General features: G+C 38.1%; 1 long non-coding RNA gene across 2 annotated transcripts in view; it reads right to left on the bottom strand.

Moving 5' to 3' along the window:
* Window positions 1–18,044, bottom strand: part of LOC130158197 (uncharacterized) — a 144,354-nt gene that overhangs the window by 63,838 nt on the left and 62,472 nt on the right. For both annotated transcript variants that reach the window (XR_008825202.1, XR_008825201.1), the window contains 6 exons: window positions 17,585–17,640; window positions 15,428–15,515; window positions 14,393–14,488; window positions 13,759–13,788; window positions 10,239–10,375; window positions 10,052–10,138 (listed from right to left, as the gene is read on the bottom strand). This is a non-coding gene — a long non-coding RNA (uncharacterized LOC130158197). The remainder of the gene's footprint in view (window positions 1–10,051; window positions 10,139–10,238; window positions 10,376–13,758; window positions 13,789–14,392; window positions 14,489–15,427; window positions 15,516–17,584; window positions 17,641–18,044) is intronic.

The raw sequence follows: 18,044 nt of genomic DNA, 5'->3' as shown, positions 1-18,044 counted from the left end.
TCCCTACACATAGGATAATGCACTTAAAGAAAACTCCTCCCTGTAACTGCCAGTGAAGTGCTGCTCCTGAGAAACAGTGCCACTCTCAACTTCAGGTGTTAGTTTAAAACAACGTCAATATCCTTTAAAAGTCACTGTGTGTTTTGAAAGATGTCACTGTGTATCTGTGCCTCACTGAGCATTGTATCAGTCCTGTCCCAGAAGGTGTGACTTTAGGGGCGACATAACTGGAAATATTCAGAATCAGCCACTTTTCCTCAAAATATCCAAAGAAATGATAGCTCTGCTTTTGTTTTGCATAACAGGAGGAAAAATGCTCAGGTTTCAATCTGTTACTTGGAAGATATTGCTCCATTTTAGGGCAAAAAAAGAGTAATATTAAGTATTGGTACATTTTCCTGTCTAAATAAGCTTGATCTATTCAATTTAGCACCAGCTGCTACAAAATGCAAGTAGAACCAGCCTTCTGCAATTTCTGTAAATGCTTTAACCAGCAAAGTATTAAGTATCTGCTTATAGAAACAAATACCAAATACAATTACACAGAGCAATATTACAGCTAAGTATTTCAAAATAAATTATTTTTAATCTAGTTTCGGCATGTTGTAAAAGGTGCCATAATTGTACATGTAAAAAAAATAAATAAGAAATTCAGATTTGCATGCCTAATTCCCCTTTTCAGAAATACTTCTGTACTTACCACTGAGAGGAGAAAAATATCGTGCTTTATGTGACCTATCACAAGCAAGTCCTGCAGGTTCAATCAGATCCCGCAGCCTGATTATATGTGTCACTGAGGGATAGACTGTGAACTCTTTATTTCCCCTGCTAAGCAATAGGCTGTATGAAAACACATCCAACACAATGAATTTGTTTGCTTAGTCTCTGCAGAAATCATTGAACTTGAAAAACTTTAATGAAGACAACCTCATTAAGCAAATCCTTACAACAAGTTCTTTCCTCCATTACAGAAGAAACATAAGGGTTTCTGGTCTTTAACTTGATGTTAAAATGTAGGGGAGTTTATACTACAGTTCTTCAAGCACTGCAACATCTCAGTTGACAGTGGCACCAGAAACTACCATCCATTTAATCAGGGTAAGATTTGCAATTACAACGTTGAAGAGATTAGCCTACAGTTAATTACCCATTTTAAAAAGTCTTCAATGAACAAAATGAATGCTTCTCAGGTGCACTGTAATGCTGTTTTCCCTGTAAAATGGCAAAAGCCATTTGAGCATGACTGGAGTCATTAAATACATTTAATTTTCACCTGTAATTTAAACAAAAGAAAATAAAAAAAAAAGAAAAGGTCATCCAGGGAGGTGACATTAGAAGTGTAAGCTGACTGTTCAGTGGCACCAGTGGAGGACTAGTGGTTACATATAAGACAGAAAGGTCAGCCAGGGAAAAGATACTAAATGCAAGTTTAAAACATTTAATCTTAGAACAGATTCTTGCGCAAACTTTAAAAACAATCTGAGAACACATTTGTTGCTAACTACATGTTTTTTGCATATCATTTGACTGCTTAGCTACAATTAATGCAGATACTGGGATCTTCAGGGTCTAAAAAAAAATAATCATAACTATTTTAAGTATGAAACTTCCATAACAAAGAGGAAAAATGTCTGAAATCCAAATATTTCCATGTACACAGAATTTCCAGGGTGAAAAACATTAATTCTGAAGACTTCATCCCTACAGTTTGTTGGCAACAAAGGTCACTATATCCTGGAGTCCTTTCTCCATATAAAAACATAACAGCTGAACACAGGCTATTTTCCTCCACATCTGGTCACATACATTACTAATACAGAGATAACACAATAATGGAGTTTGCAAATTACTCTCAGACAAAGAGAGCTTTGTAGCTGTTGTTAAAACAGGGCAGGAAAAGTAAGGTGATGTGTATTTTTATAGAGAAATGTAGGAAGAGTGGGTGTGGAACATTCAATATATGCTGCTGACACTATTTAATTGCAGGAGAAAGATTTGGGGTCTGGCCATTGAGAATGTCTTTGAATGAATTACTTCCATTTATCAGTTGTAAGAATTTATATGTGCATTACTATGGAAACTTAATATGTTGCTTCTCTATTTTTAGTATTTTCAAAAAACCTTAAACTTTAAGTATATCTATCCTCTTCTGTTTTATACAACAAATTAAAGGAATTATCTGTTCCAATATTTGATTTCCATTAAAATTTTAAGGCAACCATGACAGCAGTATCAGTAGTAAATCTCAACTGAGTAATACTCAACTGAGCGACAAGAAGTACAATATGTAAGTCCTTATTCTCAGAAGTGCTCCGTGTAATTGAGCTTTTAGCAAAGTGGGATGAGTCAGTGATATGCATAGCAGCTATTCAAGTTATTTAGATAAGGAAGAAGACACTGCTATAAGTCAGAAAGTTTTCTACTCATCCTCTTGATATAAGCCATTATGGACTGAAGAATTTGATGTAATAATAGTTGTACTATTTGAGGAATTTCACATTGGTAGGCAGTTTTATTAAAATATAATTGTTCACCATCAGATACACAGTTAGTAGTCATACTTCCAAGTCTCAAAAAAGTAGACATTTAAAACAGGTTCCTATCAATGCTTGCATAGGTTCAAGCTGGAAAGAACACGACGAAAAACCCTTTTGCAGCTTTTAACGTTTCTACTTCTGACTTCTTTGAAATGCAAAGTTTCAGTATCACCACAGGATAATGAAACAAACCGATTCAATTTGATGAAACTTCAAATACATTTCTGATTTTGTTTTAAATGAGGCATAGGTCAAATATGTCCAGCTTCATAATTTTCTTCAAACTCATTCAGCCATCTCTAAACGAGAGGCAACACATCAGCTAAGTCTGATCATTCATTAACATGAATATAGGTTGTATAGCAGATGATTCTTCTACATTTAGGGAATTCTTCCCAAAAAAATCAATTTTTGCCATCTAGCTAGTCCAAGCTCTGTGAGTAGAGGAATAGTAGTTTCATGCAACCAAGGTAATGGAACTGGACAGTCTGATAAAAAAGACAATATTCTGCAGGAAAGCATAAAGACCCAAGCTGCCTTCATTCCCACGCTCTGCTAGTCCTTGTTGCTGCCAACCACACATGTATGTAGCCACCCCTGTTTAGCACAGTCCCTTTGGCTTCTGTACAAAAGGAGTCTCCTCCTCCTCGGCACAAACCTGGGTGACGCACAGGCCCCCACGCAGACCAGCAACACATTCTAATTTCAGCCGCCCTGAAATAATTTGAGTTCACTGAGATCACTGCCAATTAGAAGGTCAGTTGAGGAATTAATGCATGTCCAGCTTCTGGCTTACAACAACAAACCCAAACAAAAATGAAGGCACACTTAAGAACTGTGTTACAGTTACTAGGCCAGCCTGCTTCTTGTTAAAAACAAGAATACTTTATATTCTCTAGAAATACTCCTATGTTAAAAGGAAATTTCCTAATTCTCAGAAGGGAAACCCCAAACTTTCGAACACAAGAGTGGTATTTCTGGGTTAAAGAAAGATTATGGCCATGCTTTTTATAAATATTTTCTCATCATGCTTCACCAACTTCTGTTTGATGGCAGGGTTAACATGACTTTTGGCATGTTCACAGCATCAGTAGAGACTAAAATAATTTATTGTATTGTATTTCATTGTGAAAATCTGTTTATATGAAAACAGAAAATTTGCTAGGAACAAACCACTCATATTCAGAGATGAAATCACAACAATTCAACTGCAGTTTGTATACAGGGGACTGTACACAGAGTGGGTTTTCGCTCAATGTTTTAAAGAATGTTCTGAAGATATTTCCAGAATTTGTTATGCTATCCTGCAATTGAATGCAGGCCACTCCTTCAGAGAAAGTCTCTGGAGTTTATTTTATTCATACAATAAAAGAAAAAACAAAACAGAACAAAAAAAAAAAAAACACAAAAAAACCAACCCAAGCCCAAACTATTACTATAGTCAAAGGGGTTTATCCAGCTTTTATTTAACCAGTTTTCAGCTCTTTCTTTCAGCTAAAATTCTGTTATTGCTAGACTAATCTGAAGGCCTCCCCTCTTCCTTCTTTCACTTTCACCTGGTATAAGCACTCAGGCCAGTAAGCAAGAGGAGTTGGAGCAGGTTTCTGCTCTCTTGGTGCAGCAGTGATTTTCTGCCGGAGAGTGCATTTATATACAAGAAATGACCCCAGAAAGGGAAAAGGAGGAGGAAAGAGACTGAACTACATCAAAATGGCATCACAAAACATCAACTGCAAGAGAGATTTTGCCAAAGAGACAGAAGGTTGGTGATGTTATCCAGGCTTATTTATACATAACAAAGCCTATAAATACGCAGCTCAAATTGTGTATTCAGTTACAAAGCCTGGGACTCCCACGTGAACCCAATAAAACAGAATGGGCGAGGGGCCAAATCCACCAAAGAGGAAAGTGTTATGTCTTTAGCAAACTCAAGTGAAGTACAATATATATTTAAAAAGAGCACCCACCAGCATCCATGGCTCTGCAACATCAGACAACAAAGACAGCCGGTACTCCACACAGCAGAGCATGGGACAAAGTTCCTCTAGCAACTACAGCTGTGGTAACTGGAACCAGAAGTAATAGAGACATGGAAAGCAACACAACGCAGCCTAGTACAAGACTGCATTTGATTAATTAGCCCTCCAAAGACAGCAGTTCTTTGTTTTATGCTTCAAAAAGATACTTCTTTTTATGTTTTAATTTTATTTTTTTTTAAATCCTACTCAGCTAAGATTGATAAACAATTTCTCACATTTAGTTCAAAGCACAGGTCAAAAGACTCACTTTTTCAGTTGAGCAAGCAGGTCCAAGCAAGCCTGGCAAGTTAGTACACTGGAAAAGGAGACCTCTTTTTTCTAAATCAACTAATTTTGCTTAAGGTGGCAGGGAGAGAAGAAAGGTTGGGGATTCAGGACAGGTGGCAGATGTAGGGAATATCATAATAAGAATACAGCTGAACACATGATGTTTTAAAAACCAGAAACACTGTATCATGGAGGATCTCTTATAAGGTTCGAATGAGTTTTCAGCTAATTGGGTAAGCACATCCAAATGCTTCAAATCACTTGTGAATAATTATTCTTAGCCCTTTCCTCAGTCAGAGGCCTTTCAATATTTAAGAACATTAAGTCCATTTTTCTGGTAAGGCATACCATGACTCCTTTGTGCCACATATCCATGACGCTTTGTAATGTCATGTTTGCTTTTAATTTTTAGTATTGAACTCATATTTTGTTTATGTAAGTCCCTATTTCTTGCAAATTGTTTCAACTCAATTGGATCAACTGTGAGCTATCTCTAGTTTTGTTCTTCATATTATTTCTTATAATTGTTCTTTCAATTTCACAGTTTTACCTTCCTTTTCTGCTGTTTTAGAAAGGGCAACTCCTCTAAGTGTATAGCACTCTTGGTCTGGTGTTGGTTGTTTTTTTCCTTTGCAAGAAATATATAAAATATACATTTGCATTGAAATAAAAATATTAAAATAACTATTGCCTATTTAGCCAATGAAAGCACTTTCTTGTAGACGATTCACAGAGAAGTAAGAAACAATGTCAACTCCTTAAGGTATGAAAAAAGAGCATGACATCTTGAGACAGTGTCACCATGTTATGTTGTCCTCTGCATGGAAGGACAAACTTTGGCTGGGATAAAGTGAGGTGAGGTGGAGAAAGAAAGGGCATACCTTCCTTCTTCCAGATGTATCACCATGTTCCACCTCATCTTTAAGACCTACTTGCCCTCAGGTATGAATAAGGGAATATTTCATTGTGTGCTCACTGAAGGCTTTTCCATTTTTCAGGAGCACTGGCTAAACTCAGTGAGTAAGAGCTGCTGTTCTGAACGAGGTGAGCAGAAGTTATCCACAGGGCTGTTCAAGAGGGAATTACGAGAATACATCAGGAACCGGATGTTCAAAGTATGTGTTTTTCATAACATCCCACGACATCTCCTGGAACTAAGCACTGATGATTGTTGAGATTCTTGGTATTTCATATTTGGCAGATAATGTCATTTGGTGTATGAGATGTAAGATACTACAAGGTGGAATAGGTTTATCTAGAATTCTGCCTAAACATATAGTTACATAATACGTGTTATCACAGAATCACAGAATGGTCAGGGATGGAAAGGACCTCTGGAGATCATCTACTCTGACCCCCTGCTAAAGCAGGGTCTGCTAGAGCAGGTTGTACAGCGTCATGTCCAGGTGGGTTTTGAGTATCTCCACAGAAGCAGATTGCACAAACTCTCTGGGCAGCCTGGTCCAGTGCACCTTCAAGGTAAAGAAGTTCTTCCTCATATTCAGAAGGAACTTACTGTGTTGCCGTTTGTGCCTGATGCTCAGTGTCCTGTCACAGGGCACCACTGAAAAGAGCCTGGACCCATCCTCTTGGTACTCGCCCTTAAGATATTTGTAGACATTGATAAGATCCTCTCTCAAGCCTCCTCCAGGCTAAACAGGCCCAGCTCTCTCAGCCTGTCCTCACAAGGGAGATAGTCCAGTCCCTCATCATCTTTATAGCCCTTTGCTGGCCCCTCTCCAGCAGTTCCCTGTCCCTCGAACTAGGGAGCCCAGAATTGGACACAGCATCACTTATACACTCTTTTTCACTTATGTCACCTGACTGTTTAAGTCTTGATTCAGTAGTTGCTGGAGTCAAGACTGATAGACCAATACCCTTCATATTTCCTTTCCTTTAAATTAAAATCTTTGTATTTCATAATCTGCTATTTAGAGAAATCTAGAAGCAGTAAAAATAAAATCAGATTTATGGTATAGGTACATAATAGATATGCATATGTATGCAAAAATGAGGTGAAATCTTCCTGATTGGATATGAATTTTTGAACATGGGAAAGTTTATGAACTGGATGAGTTCTGCAAAGCTGCAACTCTAAACTGCAGAGGAACCAAGAATTATTTTAGCTACAGGAAACATTTGACATTCATTATTTTTGGCATATCCCTCCATTCTTGTCCTTTTCAAAGAGCTCAGAAGAATTTGTATTCATGGTAGTCTGAATGACCCTACATGTATAAACAAAATCATAGAAGAAAAAAGAAAGCAAATATCATGCTTTCTATGCATGAGATTTCTGCAATACAGAAAGGAAGAATAATGTCTACATAATGCAAGAAATGTCTCTGGGATAAGATGGGTCACAAAAAAAGGTTTTGTTTTCTTTTTTTTGGTAGTCATTCAGTGGTATGTAGGCCTACAGTCAGCTGCTTCAGTTATTTATTTTTTTTATTCCAGTAATCATGAAAAGTGCATGGCAGTAGGACTATCTTTAAACAATTAGGTCTTTTTTATTGTAGGAGGGACTGGCTTTTAATAACAAAACAGTCAACATTTTTCTAATGAACTCCAAAACAAGTCTCCTAATGTGATGTATTTCTATAGAGTTAGGTTTGTACTCATTTATCTCATAAAATATCTCTATTTTTACCATTTTCTGAGCACTAGATGTCCCAATTTATGAATTTCTCATATTAGAAAGTGCATGAATTACAGACATTTATTTTAAAATTCTGTTTTAAACACTGTTTCCAACCCTCTAACTAGGTTAGGAAATGAGTGAATTTATTCCCCTTTAGGGTTTGAAACTTAATAGCAGACTTCAAATGCAAAAAATAAAGGCGGCACAAACACCCAGACTTCAGTGAAACAAAACTGCTTGCATAAGAAGCGCTGTATATGTTGAAACATTAACTGAACCAAGGCTGATCCTTCCACCTTACTCAGTCATTTAAAAAAACAACAACAAAACAGCAAACTTAACAACCAACATGCATGTATCTTTTTCTTTTACTTGTGTTTCTTGTCTATTTCAATTACTGCCTTATTAAAGCAGGAGCTTGTTACTTCTCTGCTTTAGCATGACTTTGGCTACGTACATTATTGTGTCTTGATTAACTAATATTATATGCAGTTTACAAACTACTGTAGCAACATTTACTTTGATGAAAGTATTATTACTTATAGTAGCTACAAATCAGACTCAAATTATGACTCAATGAGTCCTAAGCAAAATGCTCTATAGTTAATATCTTTTCTATTGGCATTGATGTATAAATTATTCCTTCCCAAGGAAGGCTACGTGCTAAACTAGGTAATGCATTGTTCAGAAATCACATCATTCTACAACACGTTTTTTCTAGATCTGCAGGAAAAGTTGGCAGCTCTGCATATCAAGAGCTTTATCTCATGCTCCTGTGTGCCACTGGAAGAAACCAAAGGTATCAGCAACGTCTCAGGGAATTTGCGGGATGTGAATGCCACACTGACAGTTAGGTTTTTGATTTTCCATTTCACCACTAAAGGCAGTAACCTTCTCTGAGGACTTCCCAAAGGCAATTCAGAACTGAACACATCAATAGTAAAAGCTTAACTATAACTTATATTTTAAGAAGTATGCAGAAACAGAAGCTGTTTAAAACACCTTTTTAAAAGTTGAAATATCCATTACTGGGCATTTCTTCCATACTGAGACAGGGGAAATGTTTCTCTGACGTGTGAAGCTATCAAAGAGTGTCTGGGTAGGCAGAATCCCCTTACAGCGGGTTAAGGACTAATTATCTTTTCTGCCTTGTTTCCCTGTTGCAGTGTCTGCCTGCCTGTCCTTCAGTATCCTGTAATAAATTCTGGATCCAGTGGCCACTTTCAAACCAAGCCAAACCCAAACTATCTCTACAGTTTCATTAACTGGCAGAATGGAGGACAGAGGTTCCAAATTAGTGCTCTTTCCCCAAGTTACGGGAAAGGCTACTGTGTTAGCTCATCTCTATGAGACATCACAAAACCAACCTGGGAAAGAACAGATGTGTGAAGCAGGGAGACACACATTCTGATGTTCCCGCTGCAGTAAACAGTCCAGTCACGAGATACAAGAGCTCAGGAACTGGGGTGTTATGAACTCCAGTACTCATGGAGCTATTGATGGAGATGAATCCTTTTGAATAACCTTTAGTTTTGCCAGATCTTATCACTTTGATAAATGTGATATATTATAAATACTAAGTTAGACTAGACTTGAATAACTTAAGTGTTCCAGTGACTTATTATCCTTGTTAACTTCCTGATTTAAAGGCATGTGAGAAAATGGCTTGAACATGCACTTCAGGCTTTCATTTACGCAAGAGAACCACACACACATTTATAACTGCAAAAACATGGAGTACCTTGTACTGCCACAGCTAAAAATATATACTATAAATAGGCCACAAAGAACAACCCGTGGGAAAATGAACATGGTTATACTTCTGTCAGAAAGATCTTCATCATGGAAATGGATTGTTTCAAGGGAAGGGCAAAGTGAATAATTACCCAGGCCAGACTTAGCCCGGGACCTCAGTACTTTTCACTGCTATCGGTTCAAACAGCTTAATCTCTCTTTCATAGCCTATCTTTCTACCCAGCTTACTGCTCCCCACTGTGTATCAAATTTTGGGCTCTCATTCACTAAAAATGCCAGCATGAATGTTCCCCACAAACACTTCTGTGCTTTCATGGCAATTGCCATGCAAGGACAAAACTACCTGTGGGCATCTACAATGTCTCTATTTTCTTTTCTCTCAAAATTCATATGTGCCTTGCCACTACCTGAGCAATTCCATAATCCATAACAGTTTACTGTTAATTTGCATTAATAGTTGTCTTGCACCATTGACAAGAGAATCCTTGGACTGGGTAATCCTTTAGCTCCCCATGAATAAATCTTCTAGCACAACTGGGTCAGGAGAGATGAGTGGGCCAGGATAAATAAAAAAAAAAAATTCAAAAACTCCCAATGCTCATCTTATTTTCAAACCCAAGTGGTGACAGATCGTACATATCCATACTCACATTAGTGCACTATTACGTGCATATGACCAATTCCACTCAAGGCAAAAAGATAATTTACTACCTCACAAAGAAAAGTTTGCATAGTGGAAAGCATTTTTGCATAGCGTATTAGGTGGTCTATTATCCATACTTTTTCCAAGGCCCATTCGAATTTGTTTTTACCTTTTCCCTCCTCCTCCATGCATTAAGCATCATCCACAGCCAAAATAATGCTAGGTTTTAGTTGACAGCTCCATTTTGATAAATTACCTGGAAGGATTGCAGAGAGAAAAAAATAAGAAAAAAGTAAATGAAGCAATACTCTAAAGTTTTTGTTTAAAAAGCACTGGGTTTACCGATCTAATCTTACCTGTGGATTATCCATGTCTCTCAGCTGCTGAATATTTTACAGCAGCTACTCCAGAACAGGTCCATGACTGCAACGCTGACTTTGCCCTTTGGAGCAACAGCTCAGTTCTGCCAAGTTCACTGTATTCACTTTTCCCACTGAAATCAGTGAACGTTTATGGGCCTCTTAAAAGGTGTGAGCAAAACTGACAACCAGGCAGAAACGTACATCCAGCTATTGTGTAGGGTGACATGGTATCAAATTTTAGTGAGCAGTAAACATTTCAAAGTTAAACTTGATCCAAATTTTGTAAACAATCTCTCAGCCCTACAAAATTACTGAAAGAGGAACTTATCTGATAGGATCTCTCTGCTTCAGTTTGTTGCACATATTATAATTACTATTATGAATTATCTAGATATAGATATATTATTGTGATGTACTATATATAAGTATAAAAATACATTAGAAAGACAATCCTAAATTCCTGGAACACTTAAAGTATAAATAAGTTATTCCTTGTCTTTCTCCCAAAAAAGCCACACTTCTAGATGGTTATAAAAAACAAAATCTTTTTTTCTCTGAGAGGCTGTTTTGTCAATATTCAGCTGCTCGATGATGCTCACAAAGGGTACAGAAAGTTTCCTACCAGATCTAACTCATTATTACTCAGAAAAGTTGTATGTCCAGGGTTGTGGACTGCCTTAAAGTGTACTGGAGAGATGTCCTTTGAAGATTATGTACAAACTCAAGGTCAGTAGCCTTGTTCACCTGCAACAGCCAAGTGTGATTTAGATAATAGAGTAAAATAATCATCTTTCTATGATGACTGTTAACAGGAATGTTTTGGCATTTTAACAACTTAAAACGTGATTTAAACTGGATCTTCTAAACTAGAAAATAAGAATATTTATAAAGACATTTTTGGTCTAGTAGCTCTTCTTTTCAGACTAAAATATCTCTAAATTCATGCTGTAGTATAGCAGCCAATTATTAAATTTTTAACATCTAGAGGTATTGTACTGAATGGTTGCATATTCAGAAATGCCATAAAATTTTGGATCAACTTTGGAGGTGATAAAAAATATTCATTTTTTGTAAGGTTATGAGAAAACAACTTTCTCTTTGTTAAAAAAATGTGTAATTTATACTACAAATAATGCCATTTGATTACAAAATTATCTTTATTGTTATCTGAGAATTCACAGAAACTTAGTCCAATCACCAGGCATTCTGGATGAAGAAAAGTCATGGAAGAGAAACACCTAGGTTTCATGAGGTGCTGCAACCATTCATCAAAGAGACTTCAAATCAATTACTGTCCTCTGTCCCTAGGGTATTATTCCCTCTGACTTCTGCAGAATTACAGCTCTGTGGTCTGCAAGAGCTCCAGCAAATGGGATTTCCAGCTGGGGAGCAATCTGCAGCAGAGTTTCTGCAGAACATGGGGTGCTTTTCCCTATCTGCCCCTTACACCCGATAACATCCCCAGTTGCTGATGGTGTGCTGTCATCACACCAGAGAGCCCCCTACGGCAAGCAGGGGAGTGTCTGAATGGTTCTAATGAGGGTGTCCAGTCTCAGTTTCTGACCAAGCTGAAACCACTTGTTGACACGTGCCTCTCCCAGATCTAGGGAGGGGTTTTCATTGTGGTTTTTTTTGGTTTGGTTTTTTTTTTGTTTTTTTTTTCCTGAAGTGCTCAGGGCCAGACAGTTTCCTGTAGCTTTGGAAAGCAAGTGTCAGTCTCTCATTTTTTTCAGATCTCCCAACTAATTGCAAGTATCTTGCCCAAATCTCTTCAGCAGGTGGCCCTCATAATCTCATGTTGAATTCACACATCTTCAAAGTTCTCAGTAATGCTGGGTATCTACAGAATACTCCTAAAATAATAGCAAAGGTATGTGACAGACTGCCTTTGAACTGCTTATGGGGCTTGGGGTTTAGCTTGTTTGTTTCTTGGTGCTGGGTTTGTGGCGTTCTTTTATTTTCCGGGTAGCAAGTTCTGATCTATAGCAGTAAAAGAAGCAGACTTGATGCTACCCAGAACTAAAACTAATTGCTTTCCATTATAAAGTCCCAGTTTCTTTTCCTATATTTTGAAAAATCAGCTTGCCCTGGAAAGTATCAGTGTCTCAGAAGAAAGAACAGTTTCATTTCTGCTGGCTTTGTTGGTTTGTTTCATAGACATTATAAAATGAGCTTTGTTCTGCTTCTACTTCAAATCCCCCTCACAGATGGACATTATCCTTTTGTAGTGATAGTGTAGTTTCTTAAAAAAACCTTGGAAATATGTGGACAACACATAATTTGGAAGGAATTCTTTCTTATTAATGAATGCTTTTACCCCATTATTTTGCATTTGTTAGGCCACCAGCCCTGCTCACGTTGCTACCATTAGGTATGCTTATTTCAGTGGGAGCAACAGTGATCATACACCTGCAGATGCAATTTTTTTTTCCAGTGAGTGGCAAAGCCAGTCCTGTGCTTGCCACTGGTGAGCTCCTGGCACTCAGCACCCCCTTCATGGTTCTGCCTATTTCACTGAATCAGAACAGCCAGGCTGGGGACTGCACTTTCCAAGTGAGCTTCTTCTCAGCCAGAACAATGTCCATGGAAGGACTTCCTGAACCAGGCACATCACAGAGGCTAGCCAGATAGGTTTTAAAAGAGCCTAAATATCGGCCTGTGGAATTCCAGGGGTTATGGAAATTTCATATCCAATTAACATGATTTCTCTTGCCGAACAATGAAAATCCTAAAAAGATCATAGTTTTATGGATGCCAAGATCTCTCTTTAATAAGATGTCTTCTGTTTTATCACTCTGTTTAAAAATCATTGGGTAACATGAAGTTTTAGTGGCTCATATAAACTCAGGAGTCTAATCCCATTACTTTAGAGAAGGCTGCCTCTGGTTCTGTGTGTTTGTACAAACAAACACAGGGTTCAGAGAGAGCTAAATGTTTTAACCAGTTCCCTTTAAGCTAAAGCCGCCTCATTATACTAAATATAGCTTTTAATTATTCTCCTTTCCTGCTTTTGTTGTTCTTAATCCATGCACAGTGCTCATAACTTACCAGAATAAGTATTTGACACAAGCAAATAAATTCTCACAATGTTTTATGAGAAACACAATTCTTAACAACAGAGCTAACAAAATCCTCAAGAAGTGGTCATTAATGAACGAAAAAAAGCTGTGATTTACCACCACTGAGACTAATACAGGTAAAGCAGACAAAGAAGGATATAAAATATTTTTTATATTTTCCATTAACCAAAGCATAAATAGCACAGGTATGGAGACAGGAGAGCAGTTCAGAGACTACTCAGTTACCAGTGTATGAAGTTCAAATCCACATATATATGTATACGATGAAAGAGACTGGTTGTAACGGCAGCAATTTTTATACATAATTCTTTCTGCAATAATATCAAGGTTGCTACAAATGTTGTCTACTCTTATTAGCTAGACCACGATTGCTTACTTCATCTGGCAACACCTCCAACAACAATTTTATAATCCTTAATGTCATCTTTACTTACCCAAGCAAAAATTTCAGGATGCAAACGCAACTGAAAAAAATAAGAAATTGAAAAAAAACAAATTATTTGGTTTACCTGGTTTGCTTTCTGAAATCTTTAACACTGTTAAAAGCCAACAAGGATTTACTTCATTCACAAATCAAAAAATACATCAAAATCAAAAGAGTTTTTAATGATTTATGACCTGTCTTAAGCAGTCAAGGACTATAATACTATTATTGCTTTTTTTAAAACAAAAACATAAACAAATTAAAACTACCTTAACCAATGACCTGTAGGCACTGATCTTTCATCAGCAATCCACAGATTATCTGTTTTCCTCAGCTTCTGAGTCAAAAGCTTCTCTGTCCCCACCTGACAAGCTGTGGGCTTTACCCAGCTCTCCAAAGCAGAGTTTGTTTTAAGCACACACCCTGAAGTGCCCGATTGCACTCAAAAAAACCCTGGGTGGAGAAATCATGCTACTTCTCATACCCTGCTGTGACTGTTAACTCAGCTCCTGCTCAGAAGTTGGCTAACACACAGCTCATGCTAAGGCCTGAGGTACGCTGGGGACAGCACCATTAGGTGAAAGTGAAGGTCACCGGTAGGCAGGACATGGTGGCCAGAATAACGGTCCTTATGCAGCCATTACCATCTGCAGCTCCTGCAGCCATCAGCCTTGCATATTGATCAGCAGTTTCTTCAGAATCCAGGAACTCATGGAAATGGTACAGACCAAACTTCCAAGCTGGAATGTAAGAATACATCAGTTTATTAAAAAAAAACACCACAAAAGGAGTTTGAGGTGGATCCAACAGCTGCCAAGGCTTTTGTGCCTCTCAATGTGATATAGGGGATGCTTGCACCACAATGGAGGAGGAAGGATGAGCACTCTCATCAGCTCAGTAACTATTTTGCTCACAGATGCACAAGTTACAAATTACAAGTTGTGAGTTATAAATTAGAGAACTTGTGAGTTAGAAGCTTTATAAATTAATTTACAAATTAGTGAACTCGTGTTAGCCCTTGTTTGTTGTTTATAATTTTTCCTAAAGAGCCCATAAAGTAAAGTTTAATTTACAGAGTATGTTATTCTGTGAATTTGAGACACCCAAACAGACCATGACACCTGCCTTCACATGGATTGGCTTGAAGGTTAACTCAAATCCAGATGTCTTTCCCCAGTTGCAGCTCATGTTCTAGCTCTGAACTAAGACCGTACATGAGGAGATGATCAACCTCTGATCCTCAACAAAGTGACTACCAGCACAGAGGTAATCAAAAGTTAAGGGACATGAGAGGCATCTGTATCTGTGACAGAAACAGTCCCTGGGAGTGTGTCCTCTGTCCTCTTATCCCTGGAGTCTCAGAAACGAAGAGCATGTTACAGCCCCAGGCAAGTGTGCATCATTGGCAAGTGCTAATCCGCCTTCAAACACACGTGCCAGCACACAAACATTTTCCAAGTAACAACAGTTTTGCTTATTAAACTAAATGTGGATGTCATTTTGAGCAGCAGTCCTTTTGGCCAGTTAAAGCATTGTTCAACACCAACAAATATAAAAGTTCTGGTCCTATTTCAGGCACACAAGACATCAAGTTAATTATAATTTTGCTGGATCATCGTAATTTGGAACATTCCCCAAAGCACTCGTATAGATCTTAAAATAGACTCGGTCCTGCCTACCTAGAACACTCTCTTGCTCTCTGACGCTGCAACAATCAAAGCAGAAAATCCCTTTGAGGTGCCAGAGAGGCAGCTGGCAGAGTATTCCCTACAGAAACAACAAATTAGGAGATCTATTAAATCATGAATGGCATGGATAAAGTGCAAAGGAAAAACATTAGTCACTGTTCTTGTAACACAAGAGTACAAGGTGCCAGACAAAATCATCATGCACACAGTCCGAAGGGGGCAAAATCTTTGAAGGAGAGAGTCTAAAGTCTAAAAATTTATTACATTCCAAGATGTGGCTACAACCTCTGTTTTGGGAAGTTCTTAAAATGTGAATTATTAGAATCTGGGCACTTCTGATGCTGTTCTCTTATGTATCTGTTACTGTCTGTCCACTGCCAGACAGACAAAATTTGCTGCATGATCTTGCAGTCCAATTCATTCCAGACTTTCTTACAATCTCAGCACCCAGGAACTTCAGCAACCACATTTCTGTTTTACTTCCCCAATTCTCTCTGTCCCTCTCCCCCGCTCCCCCCAGCACAGATATACAGCACCTTCAGGCTTTCGTTAGTTTTCAGAAAGCTCTAGAAGGTGCATTTCTCTCCCTGGCTCATTGGTATTGATTTAAAGCCTAGGTGGCTAGTACACAAGCCAGGATGCAGCTCCAGAATGTACATGCTTTCTCTACAGACAGGCAAATACCTAACAAGACCTGGTAACAAGTTAAGAGACACAGTCTTGCATGATAATTCTTCTTTATAAAGTTTTTCAAAAACTTTATAAACTTCTCCCCTGTGATGTGTGCTCATTCTTTAAGACATAATGTAACAGTTGTCACATGTGAAAACAAACACTGGAGAAATTCATTGAAAAAACTGACATTTTAGGGGTAAACATTATGACTACTCTCGGCACCATACTTTTAATTTATATTTTCATTTCATGAAGCCTGAAAGGTGTATTTTTTAATCTTTTGAATTGTCATGTATCCTGGTTTCAGCTGGGATAGAGTTAGTTTTCTTCTTAGTAGCTGGTACAGTGCTGTGTTTTGGCTGTGATGTGAGAACAACGTTGATAAGGTTTTAGTTGTTGCTGGGCAATATTTATACTAAGTCAAGGACTTGGTTTCTTGGGCCCATCCAGCGAGAGGGCTGGAGGGGCACAAGAAATTAGGAGGGGACAGAGCCAGGACAGCTGACCTGAACTAGCCAAAGGGGTATTCCAGACCATGGGACGTGATGCTAAGTATATAAACTGGGGGAAGAAGAAGGAAGGAGAGGGAGAGGGACATTTGGCATTATGGTGTTTGTCTTCCTGAGTAACCATTATGCATGATGGAGCCCGGCTTTCCTGGAGATGGCTGAGCACCTGCCTGCCCACGGGAAGTGGTGGATGAATCCCTTGTTTTGCTTTGCTTGTGTGCGTGGCTTTTGCTTTCCCTATTAAATTGTTCTTATCTCAACCCCTGAGTTTTACAAGCCAGTGGCTGTGTGGGGCTTGATTGCTGGCTAGGGTTAAATCACGATGTCATGGTTTAACCCCAGCCAGCAACTAAGTACCTACCCCCTGCCCCTATGAAATCCAAAACAGCACTGTACCAGCTCCTAAGAAGAAAACCTGTATCCCAGCTGAAACCAGGACAGTATTAGGATCAGCTGTAGGAAGCCTGTGTTGGGTACATTTAAATCTTTAGATTCCTTAAGAACACCTTAAGCTACTGTTATGTTGCCATAACACAACTTAACTTCTATGACATTTTGAAAAAGAATCTCTGAAATTTAGGAAGAAATAAAGCACACATTCATTTGAATGTAAGATTGCAATAAAAATAATCCTAGAAAAGTTCTTTGTTATGAAAATTACTTTGTTTTCTATTATATTCATTCACAGTAATTCTAAAACAGCAGAAAGATCAAAACTCAATAAATTAAAACAAGCCCCTAAAAATAATATAAAAATTTAAAAGCTTGCTGAAGTTTGTTATGACTCATATGAGGCCATCCTAATACCCTTAGAGAGGGATTTAACCAGACACACATACACACAAAAAAACCCCCCCAAAACCAGAAATATTCCTCCAAGAAGATAGAACTTGTTAAATTCATCCTTAAAAAATGTACTGTGTCATTCACATTTATGTTAGGTAGGCATTAATATTTCTTTTACCTCCTGTTCTTGGCCTGGCATCTCAGTCATTCCAGGATTCTCCAGAAAGATGACAGCTATTATCAAAAAAGAGAGAGGGAGAGAGAGACAGAAGAGAAATCTAGCAGGCTGGGTTATTTTTCGCAATCTCAGACTGATTTCTTCAACAAGGAAAGTAAAACAGAGACAGTCTGGGACTTTACATGAACAAGCAATCATTTTTCATTGGCACGCTATCATAAAACATATAAAATATATTATTAGTCTTAACAGAATCACAGAATGGCTGAGGTTGAAAGGGACTTCTAGAAGTCCAAGCCCCTGCTCAAGCCCCACCTAAAGCCAGTTGCCCAGGACCATGTCCAGTAACACACCTCAGAAAAATTTATATCCAGCTTTATCCTGTAGCTGGCAGCCAGCAAACAGTGATACTCTATTAAGAACTATGTTTAAAACCTCAGGAAAAGGCATTATCTTAGCA

Source organism: Falco biarmicus, chromosome 1 (assembly GCF_023638135.1).
Source record: "Falco biarmicus isolate bFalBia1 chromosome 1, bFalBia1.pri, whole genome shotgun sequence".
Lineage (NCBI taxonomy): Eukaryota > Metazoa > Chordata > Aves > Falconiformes > Falconidae > Falco > Falco biarmicus.
This window is presented reverse-complemented; position numbering and strand designations above follow the sequence as displayed.